Source organism: Camponotus vicinus, unplaced genomic scaffold (genome assembly GCF_025532165.1).
Source record: "Camponotus vicinus isolate PSW18456_S1 unplaced genomic scaffold, iyCamVici1.0 SCAF_4, whole genome shotgun sequence".
Taxonomy (NCBI): Eukaryota; Metazoa; Arthropoda; class Insecta; order Hymenoptera; family Formicidae; genus Camponotus; species Camponotus vicinus.
Genome location: NW_028141976.1, coordinates 17897331 through 17916779, shown reverse-complemented (window position 1 = coordinate 17916779; position 19449 = coordinate 17897331). Strand labels below are relative to the sequence as shown.

The following is a 19449-nucleotide window of genomic DNA, read 5'->3' as shown; positions in this document are numbered from 1 at the left end:
CAGTGTCGATAATAATAGATCATTTCGTATACTAATTTAAAGACATCCGTGGGGCGTCGATCTTGTAGATGGCAATTTACAGACAGGTGTGTCTGACGGTTAGCTGCAATACAGGTGCGCTTTTGGATTCAACTAATCGTACTTTCTTAAGACATAATCTTGAAAATTCCTCGCGTTCAATAATAATCGTTATGTAATCTTTCGCTAACACTTTCCGATTTATAAACTTGTAGAAACTCGTTCAATAAACATTTCATTGTAATTTTCTATAAAAGCGCATAATTATCGAAATTATCGATATGACCTTCCTTGTAGAATGATTTTCGTAGAACAACCGAGAATTTAACGATAATTTTAGGCTTGTAGGGACAAGATGGTCACGAAGGGATTCCTATTAGTGCCGCTAATGAGGCATCGATCCGCACACTTATTTTCATAATACCATATAAAAGTTTGTATTATAAACAGCTATTCCAGGAATTTTCGGAAATCATGTGTGGCACGCATCATGTGTGCCCGAATCGATGCCTCGATTATCGACGATCGTCTCCGCCTCCGCCTCCGCTCCGATAAAACCACGAGCTTTCGCTTATCTAGACCAGTTTGTTGCCTCGCGACACGATATCGCCGTGAAAGTGATATTCTGGATCGCACAATTTACCGTTCCGACTGTGAAATTATGGCGCACTTTGAATATAATCTTCAAAATAAAAAGTTATTAGGTATTATATTGTAACTTCGTATTGCGACACTAAAATATATTACGTACTTTATAAATAATATAATTTAGTAGCGTAACCAAATTAATATATATTTTCTTAATTTCAATAGACACTTAGTATTTTCTTTATTTCTTAATCAATGTTATATTTATTTCAAAGAAATAATCATTTCTTTGAAAATATAATATTGAGATTGTATCTTCCATATATTTAGGGTATATATTATATATATATGAAATTCTGAAAATTATCAATCATTTAATATTAAAGACTAGTCACAATTTCCTGGATCTTAACAGCGCAATAAATCTCAAATATAATACAAATGTCAAGCCAACCATCGTAATATACGTTTGGACGTTGATTTATACAGTTGTAATTATTATATTTAAAGCAAAAGTATCAATTAACCTGCGCCCGCACAATATATCCCTCTGTGTTACCGTTGGCTTATATATAATCATTCGCCGCACATTCAAAGATTTCGGATAACGTCATGACTGAAAGTTTCCGAAAACACCATAAAATGTTATACACCGTTTGAGACACACCGTGACTATTCTGGAAGACTGGGAGGTGCACAAACTGCGTAATTACATGAGATTACAGGCCAGAGGGACCTCCTTCGTGGAGTCACGACGTTTTCTCCGTCAGTCAAAGTACCTTTCCCTTCCGTACACCATAATTATCGCAAGGTGCAAACTCGGAAAATCTCTCTCCATTTTTTAGTAATATCAGGTTGCGTAATTATGCCGTTCATTAAAAAACAACTTTGTGACAACAGCTTCTTCCTTTTTCCAATAATTTAATTTGCATTAAAAACAATGCAATACTATTCCTTTTTCTAATAATTTATAATTTGCAATAATAATAATATAATACTATCTTAAATGATTTAGATTGTTTTACGCAATTGTAAACATTATTAAAATTGAAAGTAATGTCATGATAAGAAATTGTTAACAAAGTTGTGTAAGCTGTTGTATTTTGAATTCTTTTTTGACTACAAAAATCATTAAAGTAGCGAAAGACACAAACGCGATTTCAAGCGACGAGTATTTTCAGAGTTCGAAGCATCGTCTGGCATATTAATATGGCATTCAAACTTCAATCTTCTAACCACGAAGACAAGAGCTTTCTGTGCATTCATTGATTAGCGTAAAAATGACATTTTTGGCGTCATCGGCGATTGCATCGTCTACGGATGTGACTAGTCGCAGCGGAAGGGTCCTTTGAAAGTGATGAAAGGATGATGCGGAATTTTTGTTTAGATTTATAATGATATTCCAACGTCGTAGCGGCTCGACGTTCATTTATATGCTTGTTATTTCATTCATAATGTATGAAAGCGATAGTAAGAGCTGCTAATGAACAGCTTTGTTTTGTTCGAGCAAAGGATAAACACAGTTGTAGATGACGTCTAACTAAAATTAATTTCATCCGTTATTTTTGTAGAAAGTTTGGACTTTATTTAGGATTGTTTCATTAGCTTCTAGTTTGCCGAATAATTATCTATGCGAGACGGCGATCCTCGGGAAAGAGAAAAACAGTATGAAAATGTATAAGATGCGATGACTATAATTTCAAATTAGTCTCCAAGACCAGCGATTATTCGTTAATGCCACGTGATTATATTGAGTGGGTCAAATCAGATTCCCTGACAGGCTACGAAAATGTTCGTAGGAAAAGAGGTTATCGTCGACGGGGAATTTCGAGCAGACAGCTGCCATTTACGATGGCGTCACGGGGACGACTTTCGGAAACGTCCGCAACGACCCATCGGAGGAGCCCTCGGGATCGTTCTAGGGACTTTCCCACCCTGTAATTTCCGTGTTCCGTGTAGAAGGATATTTTCGGAAATTGCATATTTTGGACAACCACCCTGCAGGCGTCGTTTTGCGGTAGAAAAATTGCTCCAGATGGCCTTTTAAACCGTTAAATTAACAAAGTCTCGGCGCCTCTTTTGCCATCCGAGAGACCCTTGTTTTCACCCCAAAAGACAGAAAGGACAGAAAGGAAAGATTCATCAACGTGCGAATGAAATATGCGCATATCGCGGTATAAAACTTCAATAGAAAAGATCTGTCAAGGACAGATTTCGGTTACTTTTAAGAATTCTGAAGCTTTCATTTTATATTTGCATATTTTCATTGATTTAATAATTTTAAAATTTATTAGAGCCTAAATCTAAAAAGCTTTATAATTTTATATAAAATGGAAAATAAATAATCTTCAAGTGCAAAAGATTAATATTAATTAATCATAGACACATTTACAAAAACGTTTCAAAACTCATTCGATTTTTTAATTGGTGTTGCCGTAATTTGGACAAATGTTTGCTGAATATAGAACCTGTTTCAAGTGAAAGACTTTAAGAACATCGTCGGGGAACTTTTACAAATAAGGAGTGCCGTAAAATTTTGCACGATATTCGGTCGCGTGATTAATGTCCAAGCATTTCGCACAGAAAATGGTCCGAACGTAGCCGGCGCTTTCTTATCTCCTCCGTCCATCGTCCTATACGTACATCGAAACCGTAGTCGAAATGAAATACTGCAAACAAACGCTTTTTGTACGATATATTCCGCCAACGCCCGCGTAAAAAATTGGTCGGGTATCTGACTTTTGCCAAATTTCGCCACATATGTATATTTAAAATTAAACAATAAAGACGCAAAGTTTCATGTCCGGTATTATTGAAAATAATCGAATACAATCAAAGCTTCTTCACAAGAATTTTATATTCGCTTAGATATATGTAAAAAATGATGAGAGATATATAGACATATTTTAATATTCCTTTGACAATCTACCTTTTTGGCATGCATGGCGTTTCTTCCCTGAGCCATTCAACAAAGGTCTACGCCACCTCGCATTAAAACACAACGTGTCTGAAACAATCGAACCTGTCCATAGTCTCATGTTTCCATTATTTGATCCAACGTTTTCAGTGGAGCCTCCGGAATTTACCGTCGACAACCACCCGGTGAAGAGCGGTGCCTTCTTACAGTTCTATTCAAAAATATTAGATTACAACCTTTGACGTGCACCGACTAATCGTCAGTTCTCGCGACAAAATATAAAATCTCCATTTCGAACTTAATATTTAATGGCTTAAAAGAGAATAGAATATAATATATTCTGGTATTTACAAAATATAAAAAAGCTCTATGTTACTTAAAACAAATTTTTTTACAAAAACTATTTATATTACGATTTAAATTCTATTTAATATCTTTAAATCGAATTAATTAATTATAAATTGTTCGTGTGAAAATTACTTAAAACTTGCACGAATCTCTCATCGAAATGAAACACTTCGTCGATTTAACGAAATAAAACATTCGAAATATTCGCAAGATTTATGAAGCGTACGCAATTCTCTGTTGCATCATGTATCTTTTTACGAGTCGCGCTGGCGCCTCCTCGAGTTCCGGGTCTCGACGACATCGATTTCGATTGGAGTCACGAGGGCGAGGGTTTTCCTGTTTCCGTGATTCACGACTATAACGTGTGACAGTGGTTTCCTGGCGCCTGCGATTATCCCGCGCACCAGGAGCCACTGGAGATATCGTCGCGACACGTGTTGCCGTTACAATCGTACGACAGCATTCGTATTCAGATAGATTCGTATTGTCCGTTCATTAATAAATTCTTTATCGTTGTACTTTAACCGCCGCATCTCTCATGCGCAACATGGACGAAACAATCGATGTTTCAGGAAGTCGTGTCTTACCGACGTTCTTACGGCTACCGCTTGTACCTGACGCGATTCGAGATTGTCCTTAAGGAAGATAGGCCACTGTATCTGGTGATTCATTGTAGTTGTCGAATATAATATTGGGGAAATATATTTTTGTTTTAGTGAAAAAATTACTATGAGTTAACATTGAAAAATAAAACAATAAAAGAGAGGATATAATAATTTATTACAAATACGATCTAGATTTTAGTATCAAAAAATGATATTATTTAAATTTTTAAATTTTTATATTTTTAATTTTTAATGTTGTACATTGGAGCTTATTTTATCTATTTCGCGTCACGCATACGTGTATCGCATATTCGCAGCATTACAGCCTCTTAAAACGCACGCGGCTTCATTTATCGGCGATTTACCTGCAGTAAATTCCCTCGCTGGAGAACGAGGGAGGCGGAAGGTAAAGCGGAGAAAGGCGTGTAAAAAGGGCTTGCACGGATCGCGGGGGAAGGGAAGAGAGCGCCCGCGGGTGCGGGTGTCATTTGATATACAACGCGGTAAGTACACGATAAGTAGATCCCATAAATTCAGCCAATCAAACGAGCGGCCCTTTCTCTCTACGCGCGTGGCAGCGGCGTTACTTATGCGCGAGCAGCAATGTACAGGTCGGTCGATATTACGATATGCGTGCATGCACGCATGCACTCCCACGCAAAAGGCGAAGTCGGCGCCAGAAATTGTTTATCCGGGAATGCCGAACACGTTCCGATCGTTTCGTGTTGTAGAAAAATCGCTCGGCAAACATACAGACGCGTTATGCGATCGCGTGTAAAAAAAATCGCGCGCGGGTGCTCGATGAAATTTACGATATTACGAAAATCGAGAGAGAAATACGAGAGTGAACGCGTTGGATTTGATACCAGATTTTTGCTTGCTCCAAATTGGAGCGAGAACGAACAAACAACGACGAAGAATTTGAATACGTCGAATATTTAATAAATATTTAGCGAAATAATTTAAATAGTTCGGAAACATATCCGCAATATCGTGTGTACATATGAAACTTGATACGTAATTTCTAATTACGTTGTAGAAAATATGCCATGACGTAACATCACAATTTGTATAATAAATATATTTTCAGCAAAATTTTTTTCGAAATAAATACCGCGCTCATATTGGCCAATGCGTTCAAGCAATTACTCAACAACGTTAATCCTGTCAGCACATTAGTTATCTTTAATTCACGTGATCTCACCACGGTATCTTCTCTCATTAATTGCAATTAAGTGAATTCCCGCTACGTTGATTCATCATATCGTTTCTTTTTTACGGCAATACACTTTCCTCATTGCATTTTTGGTTATAATACATCGATATAGGAGTATCGTAAGGGTATATATTATTATATATAAATCTTAATTGCAAATGAATGGAGAAAAAATAAGCTGAAAATATAAAATATAATATCGTAATCTGTAATTTAAAAATTAAAATTTGTAATGATTGCAATTAAATGTGCACATTTAACGAATGCACCTGAAATATAAATTAAAACATTTTTATTTTCTACACCTGCTATAAGCTTTTTTTATATATAACATAAATTATTTTATGAAATATTTTGATGCAACATTCTTGCCATGACATGAATTTTATAATTATAAAATATTCAAGCATTGTGTTATGTAATTTTTATAACATAAATCTCGTGTATCATATCACTATAATATAATATAATGCCTGTTCTTTATTTGGATAGATAAAAGGATACGAAAACACCGACAAAAAACAATGCGTCGAGAAATTTACATTTTCCGTCCCAAAGGTGTTTGTGCATCGCCAGGTGTGCAAAAGCTCGTATTTTTATCTGAGTTTACGTTTGTTCTTCCCATTGCACCGTTCCGGATTATCCATCGTGATTGGCTTGAGCTGTATCGAAAACATCTACTCGCGATATGGTTCGGGTGAAGGCTGCGGTCTTAAAAAAATATTTGCAGCCAATTCCCTCGTGACCGCAAGCAATTCCGAGGACGCATTTATTTGCATAAGTCCCGAAAGTTTTTCTCAGATAATGACGGCAAGTAAGAATCAATATTTCGAGGTGGCTCGGCGAATCGATTTAATAAGCGAGATAAACGAATCGCGGTTACGGATCACGAAAAGTTTCGTACACGCTAATTATTCGCTCGCGGGCTCGGAAGAACGCACGTTCGCATCTGCGTGGCTCCCACAATGACAGTGAAAAAGGACTGTTTAACGGCGAGTTAAAACGTACTCGATCAGGATTCAAATATGGAATGCATTACGAAGCGGAGCCTCGAAGCGCTCCGAAAATAAATGTTATACGCGTCCGTTACAAGCTTTAAGTATGCTGATAAAATAAAATACATTTAACTGTACAAAACAAAGTTGCAAAGTATGTGAGCCTTTGTAAACCAGCCGATCTCAATAATAATTTTTATGACAGCGATCTCTTCAATCTATCCGTATAATATAAATTTCACCCGTGATTTCTCATGTTATTAATATAATTATAAGAAGATATAAAAATGAGAAAATTAATTATAATACGAATTATATAAAAAAATTGAGTCTTTAACACGCGTGAAATTCTATATTTTAAACTGGATTTTTAAATTGTCCTTTTAGCGGGTTAAATGAATTTACAATATTCTCCGATTTACTGTTTAAATGAAAGCAGTGACTTTTTTTCAAACTTATCGGTCCTTCGCATGTGATATCGAATGTCTTGATGGTTTCTCGCCGCATACGATTGAAGTTACGTGCAACCAGCTGTAATCTACAGGCCATTAGCCACGATCCTATATACGTACGAGGACACGCGATACACATTCTCGGTATCGAGTGTCCAAAAGAGGAGAACCGAAGCGACCGAGACACACGAGACACTTCCTCGTGCAAGCCGCTTCTTTCATCGTTGCCTCGCATCCTCATCGCGTCATACGAGGTCCTTCTCTCTTTTTCACGGGTCCATCACGGGGGGTAAAAGAGGCGCGGCTGATGCGGCGCGCAACAGCTGTGACACTCGCGTCACGTGGCGCACATGCAAGTGCAACGAAAATAGTAAAAAACAAAAAGTCGCCGAAAGAATACCCCCTTTAAGGCGAAAAAGCAATAGCTAGATTAAGTCGTTGCGGGTTTCAACCTCTGATAGACTTTTGATTTTTCTCTCTCCTTCTCTCTCGCACACGCGTGATATTATTTCCCAAAATATAGCGTTTACATTATTGTCAATCCACGAATATTTTTTTACGACAATTTTGTGATAGTATACATCAATAAGTTATCGGAATTATTTTAACATGATTGTGATACTTCAATACAATCTCGTATCTCATTTTCATTCGCCGCGTATCAGAAAGAAAAATTTAATCATTTTACACACGTTGCTTAGAGAAATGCTTACATTTCATGATTTATGAATTTAATAAAATTTAGAACCTTTTCATGGTCTCTCATTCTTCTGTTTTCTAAGTAACAAAATAGCTAGAAGGATGAGAACAACTCTTCTTCAAAATTTCGAGGTTTTTCTTTTGTTCAGCTTGTTAGCGCAGTCTAGTATAGACGTCCGTACTTATATCAGCGCTGATATTTCGCGCCTTACCTGACAGTGAGATTCCGGCACCACCCTCGATTGTCCCTCTCGGCGGAAATACATAAATTAACGCACTTACGTGGCGCCCGCGGGCCCCGTTATTGCCCCGCTACACCTGCGTTTCGGGGCGCTGAGCGCTGACAATTACCCGGCAATCGATGTATCGCCCCGGGGTGGAAGCTCAGCGCCGAAAACGAGAGACGGCGAGCCGGAGAGAGGGCGAGCACTGGCGTATATATGGCAAATTGCAGGTAATTGCCGACCATTTGTTTGCAAGAGCATACAGCGTTCTCCGAGTCTTCTCCTTCGTTCGCAGGAAGCGGCAAGAGGGGGTATCCCTTCCCCTTCACTCTCTCCCTTTTCTCTCCCCCAGAAGAATTGCCTATCTTCTTCAAATCAAAACGAAAAAATCGTATCGCGACAATTTATATATTTTCAATAAAATGACACTTGTATCATTTAGAAGATCAAACAGAATTTTTTTGCGCATAATGATACTTGACTCAAATAATCTTCAAGTTTAAATTAACAAATAGTTTTATATTCTTGTATTTTTTCAATCAAAAAATAGCGGATATTCTGCCTTCTCGAGAAATGTTTCTGCGCCCATGCGACTTATCCCCTGTCATTTCGATATCATCCCCTCTTCTAGTCTGCCCTCTATACGCCCACGAAATTATACAGCACGTCATTCTTTCACGCGCCCTAAAAATTTAAAAGCGAAAGTCGGTGAATCCGACGTCCAAAGCGCTCTCGACAGCTTCGGCAATTCTTCTGAGCAAAAGAGCCGGCTTTTGTGCACGAACGATCGGCGAATTGCTCGCGATTAGCCCCGCGGATATCGAAGATAGCAAGGCAACGTCGAGGATTTTTAGGGGATGGATTCGAGAAGAAGAAAGTAGTAAGGAGCAAATTTGTGTTCAACCGAGCGGCTCCCATCATGATTAAGATAATTGCACGAATGAATATGTACGAGTACACGTACAGTACTTGACAGAGATGGGATAAAAATTATTATAACTTTTTATACGAAGCTCGGATCGCAGGGAGATCAAATCGTACAGGGTTTCATACCTGCGGTAGAAAATATTTAAATCTTGCATAGTTATTAGTTGTCAGAATAAGAATGCAAATTGTACGGTAATCCAGCGAATTCTATGATAAAAGAATACGAATCTTATTTTAACATTCGTCGAGGTTGACGAAGATCATAGTGCTTTTCATGTCTCATAGCGATGTTTTCTTATCGGCAATGTGGAGATGTAAATGAGATCAATAAAGACGAAGAAGACCCGCAAGCAGAATTGCATATCGAAGATCATGGTTATGGCAAATTTTCAATCCTTATCCGAAGCAAAGCGACAGGAACGAATCGACCGTGACTTTAGTATCGTCGCGTGGGTAGAACTGGTCATTCCGGAGACTATTGACGTACATGAGAGCGTGCAGTTGCGGTAACATAAAATAATCATCTCCAAATGCTAAAAAATCGCAATGAGTTATACAATAGTTATTAATCATTAAAGAAATGCAAGATTAAAGGAAAAATTTATTTGCAATATATTTAATAAGAAATAATAAACATATTTTTTAACACAAAGATCATCAAAATAATATATCTTGCATGTTCTCAATGTATTAATAATGTAATCATACAATTTCAAGTATTCATTTTCACGTTTAATATGTTGAAAGAGTAATAAATGCATGTGCATTATTAAACGTCATTTCGGCCAGCTTCGGCCACGAAAGGCATAATTCGACACCGCGCGTTTATTCTCGCAAAATATTATCGAATATAAAATCAGACGATAATACACATACATCTCTGACGCAAAACAAAGTATACATGTATAAAACTTACGGCGCGCGCGCTTTCGTTTAGTAAATTCTCGACCGTATGTGCGCGTGTGCAAAGATGAAACCCTTCCTTTTGCCTGACAGCCGGACGATTTACAAAAGCTGGACGCGTGTCCTTTCGGCATGGAAGAAGAAGCCGGTCGAACGCGTGTGGATTCGGTCGCAGCCCATTGAGCCGACTGGAAGGCCGGTGCCCACGCAACGGGCATCCATCAAGAGCCCAAACGGCAAAGGACTTTGTCGAGTAATGGCGACTCTACAAAAAGTCCGAAGGCGTGGACGAGGTGGAGGGAAAGGGAACGTGATGTGGACGAGAAGAGGAAGGGAGAGATGAACGGACCCTGGGACCATTCTTAAGGGCCTCATAAAACCGGCAAAGTGCCACACCGCCACCCACGTGCCTCCTTCTCGGAGAAGCGAGAAAATACGTCCGAGATGCAGTGAGACGAGGCAGCTGGTGTATCGGACGCACCACTTTTTTCGCTTCTTTAATTTCACCACGCCGAGTGGGATTTTGCACGCGCATCGCTGCTCAATGATGGAACTGTTAGTTATTTCGGATTAATATAATCCTAAAATGTACAATTATAATATTATATGAAATTTATAATTATAATACTATAAGTGCTAATACGAAACTAACAACGATAAATCATATTTTTCGTAAAAGTATCATAAAATCACTTTATCACAAGAAAAATAATAAAAAAAAGAAAAATATATAAATTCGCTGATATATGATCTTATTGTAAAAATAATAAAATTATTTTAATCAAAGTTAAAGATAGTTATCAAAATATATAATCGCAATAGATGTATATTTGCATATTGAAAGATTATATCTTTTGAATACATGATAATATTTAAAAGCAAGAATTTATTTTTATATTTTATGGACAGTTTCGAGAAAAACGTTCAATACAGAGTTTGTCTGAAGTGCAATCTCTTCTAACAAGTGACCATCGAGGATTCTGCAAAAGGGCATTGAGGCGAGTCAAATCTCAGTGAAATGATGGATGAATTGCCACTACAAAGTCAGTGAGACTTTTAGACTTTACGTGTAGTTGTGCGCTGTTGAATTCCATGCACAGTTCATTCATGAAGTTTCTAGGAATCTTGAATGAACTCTACACTTCTTGCAGTCACAAGAGTTACTTTAAATGTAAGCAAAGAAAGAAGAATGTCAAACGCATAACGATTGGATACGCGCAGATGCTAAGAATTTTTTTAACGATTTAGTGTTAATAAATAAAATGCAAATAAAGTAAAATTGACAATAATAATATTTAATTAAATTTCTCATTTATCCTTCAAAAAACGTACAAGATGCGAATAGAATATTTTGATATTCTTTTTATTTGACGAAATTTAGATAAATAAATTTTTCTAACTAAATAAATGAATTATTTAATTATACTTATATAGTTCAAGAATTATATATTGATAATATGAGTGTTATACTCATTGTTATGATCAATACAATGAGAATAAAGGCAAAGACGTTTCGCCTACAGAAAATTTTCTTAGCCTGTAGATACTCACACTTTTTCATTTTCCCAGCGTTTTTAAAGGATGCCACAGGAAATAGCAATAAACCTATGCTCTTTTTCCGAAAAGCCGCAAAATATGCGAAGCCTGGGTCAGTAAGCCGAACAATTACTTAGCTAATAATGGACGAGGGAGGCGATTCATTTGAAATCGTTTCCTCTCGGTCAGTCTATCGATTGCAATAAGAACGCGTAACAAAGTGACTGCCTGCAGATGGGCCATCTGTCAAAAATGAACTTCGAGCATCAATGAACTTGAAAACCGGGGGCACGACTTAACTTGAATGACTTTCATTGAGTCTCTTTAGCCTATTCGCAAGAAAGAGGCTCTCAACTTTTATCTGTCTCTCTCGTAAAACTAGAAAAAAAAATTTATATGTTTCTTTGAACGATACGTATGATTTAATAGTATTATTTCTTATTCAACATATTTTTATAACATTGTTTTATTTTTATATTTTTATAAAATTTTTAATACATTCTTATTATAAAATTTTTCAATATAACTTCGTATTATAACAATATTAGATTCGATAAAATCTGCAATTAATAATAGTAACAAAATTTTATATTTTAGCAATGACAAATAATATAGATCTGCAAACGGTTGTTCTTTAGAACGAAAGATGCTGACTCATCCAAATTTTAGGATAAAGAACCACTGTCGTCGAAAGGTGCAAAAGCGAAGAATGAAAAGATATAATGTCACCCCGAGCGGTAAGCAATTGGAAAATGCGACAATAGGAGGGTCTGGAACGCCTTCTAAATTTTAATCGAAATTCGAGTGCACTCAACTTCGAGTTTTCCGACAATACACCGGCAATATGTCCCCGCTGAAATTGTCGTTTATTGGGGACGCGACAAGATGGGAAAGCGATCGCCACGTAAGCGCTCTGAAAAGTGAGTTTTATGTGCCTTTAATTTTTCGATTCTCCCGATTTTCCTCATTTGTAACGTTTATTTACAATGTATACAACCTTCTTTAGTATCTATTTACTCGCATAATGAATGATAGTCTTTGTCAACGCCGATTCTCTCTTGTAAAAAACAAAGGCTGCTATAAAGAAGCGAAAAAGGAAGTATTTTTCCTTGTACGGCTCCCCTAGCCGAGATGTTTGGCATATTTGTCACATTCGAGTAATTCTACGGTTGTGTGTGCACCTGCCGCGGCACGAGAAAAGCAAGAGGACACTTTAAGGATTCATGGTGAACACCACGGAGAATAGTAGCCGAGCGCGCGCTTGTTCTTGTTTGTTTGTCTTGAACCCGTATCTCCGGACCTAATCGGCCGCGGACCAAAAACTTGCCGAACCTCAGTGGAATTTTCGGGACAGAAGTGAATCTAGATAATAGTCGACCTCGACTCGCGCACGTAGAAACTGTTTGAATGAGGAGTGATGTTGACAGATGAACGTGATACAATCGTGAGAAACACTTTTGAACTTTCGACAGCCATCAATTTACCGTGAGTGTTTTATGATAATTTTCGTTCGTATTTCGTATGATAATTTTTCAGATTTTAACAGATATCACGTTGTATTTTTTACGTCAAAAATGCGCCAATCACTTATTAAGAAAGCTGTTATTAAGAAATACGAAGAAATTTATCACGTGCGAATATTTACAAATGATTTTCGAGAAAGGAAACTTGAACTTTAATGTCTCACCATGCAAGGAGATCCAGAGTAATTGTTTCTCAAACACTTAGGAATGGTTTTTTAATGTAAAATCGTACTACTTGCTTCCTCTTTCTTGGCGGAATTCGCCATATTGCCATTTAAGTGCGTCGATTACTTATATCATATTAACAACTCTTGACATGTCCAGAAGTAAAATAATCGCCGTGTGATGAATGCGGAGACTACACGAGAATTCCAACTACCTCTTCGTCGGTACATTAAACTTGTCGAGGCTTTATTGTCGCAAACACTGTGCGAGATTCCAAAGCAACTTCCGAAAGATACAAAGATTGAAGAATGAAAGTTTCAAAAATAAATTTTTGTCCCTAAAATTCTATATAAAATTCCAAGTGTGTAATAATAAGATCATATAATTTAACGAGAATAAATAAAAATTCTGTATAAAAAAGTCAATTATTTTCCAATGCGAATTTATATTTTTGCGATTTGAGATTTCAACAAATGCGCATTTGAGATTTCCATAACGGCGACGTGCGGTCACCCAGTATTACGGAGTCTAAATCTTTGATAACCAACGAAACAAATTATTCGGAATTCCATGACCGAGATGCTCGCAAAGATATACACCTCGGTTCCGCCGCGCTACATTCGGGGCTACATTCGGCCAAGTCGATAAATGCATTTGCAGTCGCATTGTGCGATAACATACGGCGCATATGTGATGTGGCAGGGCACGAACAAAAAAAAGAAACATGTGACTCAACGTGACAGAAGGATCGATATCGAGAGCGGAGAAAGTTTCATACATAATACAGTACAGCTCTTGCATCCATCAAAAGTTTCGCATTACTTAAGACAGGACGATAAATATATAGCAATCCCTGACACAATCTCGACACAATTAATCTCGAATATCCGTTTAATGGAACATTAAACAAATAAAGCATATATCAAAATACTTGAAATTACTTTCAAAAAGCATATTTCTCTAACAATAAAAAACTTTTTAAGATTTCTCAAATATTTTTCTCAGACAATTTGAGCTTCATTAATTTTATTAGTTTGGTCTAACACTCTTGTCACGTTTGCTTGTTGCCAAAGATGGATGATTCTGTAAGATTGTTTTAGGATTGTGGAAACATTGAGCGTTAAGGCAGAGAAAACCGTGACGCGATGTGATGAAGAATGATGATAGAAAGGGTCGTATATGGATTTTCTACATTTTTTGCTTGTTAAAAACTCAATTTCTCGCACATGCGATGAAATGATCATAAATTTTTCATAAAATGAAGTTCAAATATTTTATAAAGTATCATATTAGTATATATTTTAAGCAATTATATAATAATTATATTTCAGAAAGAGAGAATTATAAATGCCTCGGAATGTTTTCTTAATATTAATGTTTTTTATTTATACAAAAGTACTATTCAAAAATCGCTAACATAAGACGCATTCTACGTCTTCTGCAAACAAAAATTTGCCGGTCACCAGGCACATGGCATCTCCGACGCTTTCCAAAAGCGTTAAAGCATACAAAACGAATTCGACAACACGACGAGGCTCGATTCGGCTGTTCACGGATGTTGGGTCTTTAATGACTTGTACAAATGAAGTTCCGATAAAAAAAAAAGATGGTCAGAAGTCGGCTATCACGGTGCAAACGGCAGCCACTTATCGCGGGCATGATGAAGAGAGTGCAGGGTGGGCACAGACCGAAGTGCAACATCGTCTCCATGTATGAGACTCCATTTCACGGTATAATGCCGCGTTCTGCCTCGGTAAGATAAAAGCCGCCAACTGACTAACGAGACGGTGTATTGTTTATTTTCCCATTTAGACCACATCGCATCGTATAACCCGTCTTTATTGATACGGAGCAGATGCAACGATATGACGCCTCCGATGTTGGGACGCCATTCGATCACGTATAGATGTACGAAAAACTCTAATCGAAATATACGAATTCTTATAAATACTGACATAATTATGAAAATAATATTTTACAATATTTAAATATATATAATACATAAAACTGGACACAAACAAAATTCTCTTCAATTGAATTGTTTTCTATTAAATGCAAATTTTCATAAAAGTTTGTTAAAGTGTTTCTATGTCTTCAATATTGCAAATTTAAAAAAAATGGATTATATTGCCAAGTTACTTCTTGATTTATATTTGTGTCATAAAAGACTTTTAAAATCTTTGCGAGTGCATCAAAAGCGAAGCTAAAAACTCTGTTTCAAGACCATACAAACGAGAATAAGGAATCGGGTATTTTGCAAAAAGCATGAAAGTGCATCGCGGGTGACGTACATTCACAAGGACTGCGACGTCTTCATAGACTTTGAGCATCTCTTCTGGCGAATCGTTTCCACACACGAAAAAGCCACGGGTTCTCTCTGCGCGTTAATCCAATACTAGTTTTTGCAACGAACCAACTTTCAACGACGTCGACAGTAGCTCATTGTAAATCGATAGGTTCTTCGCGAGCCGCTCGCAGCCGACAGCAAAAACCGAATCTCGACTTCTCGACCCGATCGTGCCAGCCGTTGTCTCCTGAGAGAGGCCAGTTCGCTCCTCGAATAAATATTTCCTATCTCGAATCCCTTTGAACGATCGCAATATCGCGGAATTCGAGCGGACAACATCATTCAGGCAGGTGCGCGATCGCGAAATCGAGGCTAAGAACAAATTTTGCCTCATGCATTTTGCCGATTTATTATTTTCTCTTGATTTAATGATTTCGCCGAACGATTCGTGATAATTATTATCATATATAAAGAAATTTGCCATCAGTTTCGCGGTTTCATTAGAAAATACTAATCTCGATAATATCAAAAATTGAAATTACTACTTTTATTTTGAATTCATTGAGTAAATTATTAATTTTCGTTTAATTTTTTCATTTCTGATGTAATTCTTATCTGCTATTTTTAGGACAGTTTATCATATTTATTGATGGAGGGTTGAACGTCTCGTAATATACCGAAGAAACCGAACGAGAATATAATGCACCCTTTTTTGACAGATGGAGACAGTGCGATCTAGAACCACAAGCGAGCAATTCGTATACAAATGCGATACTTGAGTGGCGACACTTCATAACAGGGCGATTCAAAAACTGGTCCAGACTCCCCTATTTTGTTTCACCCCGAGTAGCATAGAAGGGATGAACAAGTCTTTGTTACCGTTAATAACAAGTGTAACGGAAAAGAGGGTGTTCGCGCAGTGGAAAATCGACGCCTCGCAAAAAAAGAAGTTGTTTCCTTTTTTCCCCATTTGTCTCTTAATTCCAGTAATATTAAAATACTTTTTTTATACAAATACTTTATATATTCTAAAATATATTTTCTAATCGTTAAATTTTTAATAATTATTAATAATTTATTATAATGATTTTTTTAGTCATTTTAGATTAATTTTTTTGGAATAGTTTACAATACAAAAATTGATGAATAATATCATACGCTGCATTCAGTATTATAATCAGTTTGCAAAATTATGAAAGATACCGGTTGAGCGTACATTGTCGATAAATAACATTTATAGAGTGACCGGCATAATATTCTCGCTGCTGCCTATGAATCTTCTTCACGTGTTCCCTAACGAGAAATTACCCCACTCGAAGGACGAGTTCCGTTGCGGCAATTGACCGCCTGATAAATGATTCGCGTATTCAAATAATTTCGAGCTAGCCGGGTCTTGTCCCTCGATTTCTTCTTTTATTTTTTTTTTTCTCATCAGAGATGTAACGGACGCGTACAAACTGTTGTCTACATGCAAAGAGCGGACATTCGATCGAAACCGTTAAAAAATTCGTGATTTTTCTCGAACAAATAATGGCTATAACAAGCCGAGTTATTCGAAATCGCTGACGTGAAATGATGAAGCGAATTGTCGCGTGCAGATCGCAGGCAATCGCGGATGTTCGTTCGCAGGACGCCGCGTCGCGATATCCTCTCGTCCCTTCGCGGCGAAACGTTGAAAAATGACGGTGCCGTGCCAGCATCATTAAGCTTCATTTACAATCCACACTTCATTATAATACGACCGCATGCGCATCGCGCTTGCAGGTGGGGATACCTGTTCAGATTAGTCGAGGAAGAGTAACTAACGACTGGCGGCGTCGACGACACCGGAAAAAAAACTATTTTGCAGCACCGGCGAAAGGGCCGAAGATGTGTGTGCCGCTCGGGCCCGGGCAATCGCTCATGATTTCGCTGCTTTTTGCTCATCAATTCAAGCCACGTCATCCCTTGTGTACCCCCCGCCATCGACGATAGCTCGCAAGAACGCTCGCGAAGTGCCTGAACACCACCCTCCTCTTATGCGTGGATCTTACCATCTTCTCCAGGCAATTTAACACCTTCCCAGATGTTTGCCTGCATCAAGATGTTACGGATAAATTTTTGATATAATCCTATAAAGTACATCGTATCTTCTTTTATTTATTTGAATATACTTTTGTTTAGTTGAATTAATTTTAAAATATATTTTTTTCTTAGCAACAATTTGAAGACGACTATATCAAGATTTTCTTTTGAGAAAAGAAAAATTCGGAAAAAAAATAATATATACTTTCTTTGGAAATTATGTCAACGTTCACCGCTCTTCTCTTGTGATAAAGAGTTCAAATCGTTATTCGTCCGAGATACGCAGTCTAAAGGGACGCAACCCCTCTTTCTGGATTTGAATGGCGGCCAGTTTCACGTTAATCTCCCGACATTGACGAACACCTGACCGCACAAGCGACACTTTATTGCGCAGGGCAGCGTCGCGGACACATTGCATAACGAGGTTCGAAGAAAACACCGACAACAACCCCTCGGAGGCAGCGAACTGTAACCTCAGGTGGCCGCCGCGATTGTCACGAAGGACATTCACACCCCGAAAGGAAATATTCATATTCTTTCTCACGACATAGCACGACCATTCACCCTTCTTCATCCCCTGTGATCATCTCGAATCGCCGTCTCGCTCGCATCGTATCGTCCGCTGATTTCATATTCAGATGTCCCATCGACCCTTATTGCGCCGCTACCGACCCCCCGTCGATTCGGATAAACCCGTTTAATTGAGATCATCCTTACCCGTCAAAATGTCGCGTCGATTCCGATTGAGCAACGGGAAAAGAAACGATGAGATGTTCAGATAAAAGAAAAGTTACCCAGCACGCAGACGAAAAAAATTTGATTGTTTCACGTTATCCCGATCGGTCGCAAGCAAATACTTTGTATTCTCGCTTTATGTGCAATTGTAAATATTACCAGACCTCTCCAACGGTAAAGTCTGGACCTATGCACACATATATGTCGCTGGGTCACGTTGCACACAAGTGGGACGATATAGAAACGAAAAAGAAATTACGTTGTGATTTAAGGAACATATGTATATATAGCATGTATCATCTAATTTTAAAAAGATTTCTTTTTTAGTTAATCAGCCATTGAAAGTAAAAAAGCGTGAAAAAGATTAATGTATTTTCTCCACACAATCGTAATCAAGTTATGCACTGATAGGTGCGTATATCATGTATCGAGAGTGTTCTAGTTTCTCCGCGGTCATGTAATCAAAGAGAAATATATCGATCCTTTCCATTCATAAATTCGCCGCGGTGTATATTCGCGCGCACTCATAGGAACGGGTCGTTTTCGCAAGAAGTGCTGTCACGTAGACTGTCATTTTGAACGACGTGACGAAATTGAAGATGTCAAGCGCGTCTAGACGCTGTCTCGTCAAATTCGCAACGTCGACACTTTATCCAATTGGACGATAATAAGTGTCGTTCACGGCCTCGATGGCGGAAATGCGTGTTAGCCAACAACAAACCTTCAAGTATTCAACCTACGATGATGGAGATCTCGGGTTGATTACCTCATCTACAAACTACATAACAGGATATCGGTGACAGGTAACAGGAAAAAGTTTATCAACGTAATATAAATGTAATTTATAGACATACCGATTATTTCTCAATAACGTGAAATATTTTTTGATATATATAGAGTTCTTTAAATATAATGGATAATTTAAAAACTTAAAAATTGATTTCCCTCGATGTAAGGCCGTCATAATATTGCCATTATCCTTTCCATTTCTGGAAGAAGGTTGCATGCGAGAAGGCATCACCTGTTGCGAGGATACTCGACGTTCTCATGATCGCCATAAACTTTCTCGCCGGCCGCAATATCGCAGCCGAACACTGGACTTCGTTTAGGGTCAATAAAGTCACGGAGATATCAGAATCAGAATTGGCGTCCGGCGAGCGCATCATTCCTTTACTTATGTCCCAGCTGGATATACTGCACCATAACGGTTTATGGTACATCACGCGGATTTAAGCTTGCACGTTTTC

The 19449-nt window shown here is 37.8% G+C and overlaps 3 long non-coding RNA genes across 4 annotated transcripts in view; 2 read left to right on the top strand and 1 right to left on the bottom strand.

Moving 5' to 3' along the window:
* LOC145970898 (uncharacterized) overlaps positions 1-10565 on the top strand; it is a 161010-nt gene extending 150445 nt beyond the window's left edge. The window contains exon 2 of the long non-coding RNA XR_014438663.1: positions 9986-10565. This is a non-coding gene — a long non-coding RNA (uncharacterized LOC145970898). The remainder of the gene's footprint in view (positions 1-9985) is intronic.
* LOC145970900 (uncharacterized) overlaps positions 1-19449 on the bottom strand; it is a 113841-nt gene that overhangs the window by 71881 nt on the left and 22511 nt on the right. The window lies entirely within an intron of this gene.
* Positions 10750-15157, top strand: LOC145970809 (uncharacterized). Of its 2 annotated transcripts, XR_014438618.1 has the most exons (4): positions 10750-11063; positions 11462-11540; positions 12098-12348; positions 12435-15157. It is a non-coding gene; the product is annotated as an uncharacterized LOC145970809 (long non-coding RNA). The 2 variants fall into 2 exon arrangements; XR_014438619.1 differs by lacking the exons at positions 10750-11063; positions 11462-11540 and having other exon boundaries at positions 11833-12348; positions 12435-14826; positions 14929-15157.